The sequence below is a fragment of the Sesamum indicum genome, linkage group LG11, assembly GCF_000512975.1.
Source record: "Sesamum indicum cultivar Zhongzhi No. 13 linkage group LG11, S_indicum_v1.0, whole genome shotgun sequence".
In the NCBI taxonomy this organism is placed as follows: Eukaryota; Viridiplantae; Streptophyta; class Magnoliopsida; order Lamiales; family Pedaliaceae; genus Sesamum; species Sesamum indicum.
Genome location: NC_026155.1, coordinates 1,703,397 through 1,706,585, shown reverse-complemented (window position 1 = coordinate 1,706,585; position 3,189 = coordinate 1,703,397). Strand labels below are relative to the sequence as shown.

The 3,189-nt window shown below is 35.5% G+C and overlaps 1 long non-coding RNA gene across 2 annotated transcripts; it reads right to left on the bottom strand.

The window, feature by feature from the left end:
• LOC105173207 lies at window positions 725-2,950 on the bottom strand. 2 transcript variants are annotated; one of them, XR_848706.2, is made up of 3 exons: window positions 2,804-2,950; window positions 866-1,097; window positions 725-787 (listed from the first exon to the last, which is right to left on the bottom strand). It is a non-coding gene; the product is annotated as an uncharacterized LOC105173207 (long non-coding RNA). The 2 variants fall into 2 exon arrangements; XR_848707.2 differs by having other exon boundaries at window positions 866-1,089.

Genomic DNA, 3,189 nt, shown 5'->3' with positions numbered 1-3,189 from the left:
AGCAAAAAACTACCAATTTACATCCCCCAAAAGTGTGTCATAAAGTGTAGTATCTTTTTCCAAAAATCATCCCCCTTTGCTAAAAATGCATCCAACCATACTTACACCGAGTATACTTGAGCAAAAATAATGCATGCATCCAACCATATGTACATCCAACTATACTTAAGCAATAGCAAACATCTCATTTTGTCTTCTTATTTATTTTCTTCTTTGTTTTAGTTGCAGTAACTGATGTACTTATGACAAACTTTTTTCCTCCTTATGTGAAATAAGGGACTCCACTACCAGAAGATGCATTATGACAAACCTTGTGACAAACCACAGTCTGCATCTTGAGCATTGTGTAAACTTGTGGAGCATTGGTTGACTTGCTTGCAAAAGATGCATTTTAAATGAGATTGACATGGATTAAAAAAAAATTGAATATATATTGCAGCAATCAATTTTTACCATTACGGTGGTAATTGACTGAGAAGGTGCAACATTTGGTTGAGAGGATGACTTAATGGAGTTAGATCTTGTAGTTCTCCTTGACTGCTACAAAGTAATGTCGGTTTCTAGTTTAGAATTAATGTCAATACATTATATTTAAACTTACATCAAGACTTGCAGAAAGTTATTCCATTTGACCCTGCTGTATGGATTTTCTTGTTTGTACATGATATTAAATTAAAGTTAGTAATATGAATAATAAATTAAACTACATTCTTTAAAGCCTTACAATTTTTTTATGGAGCCTTTTCAGCAATGACTTGTTTGTTGTATGGTTGAGAAGGTCCTTTTTCTTGCTTGCACAGAATATAAGACCAACATCAATTAAGTGAGTAGAATTAAATGAAACTTGAAAAGATATGAGACTTACTGTCATCTTGCTAGGCTGTTTTACAGCACTTGGCACAACAGGATGGTCCATTTTCTTCCTTGAACATCCCTTTTGATTGTGGCATGTCCTTCCATAATAATGACACATCACTTTTTATGGTTGCCTCTTCAATTTGGTGGTTCGATTCTTTTTGCCTCTTATCCTTTTTTTGCCCTTGTTGGATGACTCATCAGGCTCTAATCTTCTAGCTCTTGCAAGCTTTCCTACACTCCTTCCAAAGTTTGGTGGAAAGGATAGGATAAGTCCAGTTTTTTGACAAAAGTTAGGACCATTAACAGGTAAGATGGCATACTCGAACACCTCAATAAAACATTGTAGCAAGGATTAATAAAGTCCTCTAACTCTAGGATTAATTTCATATTGCACGCATTCCATGACTGCATGGAATGCCTGTTGGATCCCATTTTCTGCATGTGCAAGTGTGGTTTTGCAAATTAACAACATACCTAGCACCATCATAACATGACACTATGTAATGTCAATCATCAGACTTGATTGGTATGAAATCAATAACTTTGCAATGATTTTTTAAGCATTTTTTCTGATTTAGGGCAGATTTTTTTGGCCTGCCATTTTTTTCGATGTCCTATTCTAAAATTTGATAGTCTTGTCATTATCCATTCCCTGATCCATTTACGCATGATCATGGTTGGTTTCTCTTTGGCCTCTAAGATGCTACTGTTAAATGTCTCACAAATATTGCTTATCAGCGCATCACACTTTGGAAAATATTTAAAAGTGTGACCTGCTCCAATGTGCTGGAGGCTTCGCTCAGTCACTCAACAACTTTGGGATTTAGTTGAGCTAATTCCTCCATTCTGAAATAAAATTCAGTAATTGTTGTTGCCTTTGCAGCATTCCACAATCCGTTTCTAAAAGCTAACCCTCTAAATCCAGCAATTTTTATGTTTCCATGTAGATGCTCAAAATCTATTATCTGCCCAAGGGAACACACAATCAAATTCAGGAATTAACAACTTTTGCTTGTCTCTTACAAAAGTATATGTGTCGTCCCTCACAATATGCAAATCACCCTTTAACAAATCCAAGAACCATTGCCATGTTTCTCAAGTTCCCCAGAAAGTACAGTATAAGCCAAAGGGTACAAGTTATTATTTACGTTAATAGAAACTCCAATTAGCAAAACACCTCTATTAGGACACTTCAGATGACACTCATCCACCCCTATCACAGGTCTACAATCAGATAAAAACCTTGCCTTAAAACTTCAAAGCACACATAAAACTTAGACAACATTTTTTTCCCAATACCATCATCTCCATTAGTTATTACCATCATTACTGTGGACCCAGGGGTTACTGATTCTTAATTCTGATGTATAATCCCATAAACTATCAAATTGATCTTTAATTTTGCTTTTAATTGCTCCAAGTAATTTTTTTTTTTTTTGTTTTTGGTTCTATATGCTTGGTTTCTTGATACATGACACCTAAGTTCTTTAATTACATCCTTCCTAAACTCCTTCATGATCCTCCCACTATCCTCACCCACACTGCCATCTGCATTAGTGTCAGGCTTTGAATCATCCTCCTCCTACTCATATTCAGAGTCCTCTAACCGAAGGTCAAATAATCTATCACTCTCATCATCTCCTTCCCCTTCACCAACCCCATCATCATCCCATTTATTATGTTTATCAACCTGGAAAAGTCTTGGAAAACAGAACATATCTCAGATAACAAAAGAAATAGACAAAAAGAGTTTCCAAAGGAACCATATGCTGACAACTTTGTAGATAAAAGAATCAAAAGGGACCACACAACAACACAACAATCCGAAATCAAAATAACTTTTGTACAACACAATAGTCGCACAAAATCGTTTATTTATGAGTTTTTCAAAGCATTAACACTTATTTTAATGAGGATTATGGGTAGACTGAACCACTAACTATACCTCTCGTAGAAGTCCATGAGCAGTTGGTGTCTCAAACTCATCTTCCTTAAGTTGTTCCTTGCTCCAAATTATGGTGCTCTTCAAAATCTTCCAAAAAATTGCTAGAATCGAAGATTTTGCTTATGATGATTTATGGATCTAGGGTTTTGATTTGGGAAAAGAGAAAAAAAAAGAAGTCAAGATTTTATTTTTTGTCAGCAAATGAATTCGTAAGGCCAGCATACGACCCTACACCCGCAGTTAGCCGTTGACTAACGATATGTGTAATCACGTGCCATTTTTGTTAAAACTTATCGAAACAGGACCAAGTCTGTTAAAAATTAGAGTTTTGGTACCAAAAGTGTTGAGTCATAGAGCTTAAGACCAAACGTGAGAATGGGCCTATT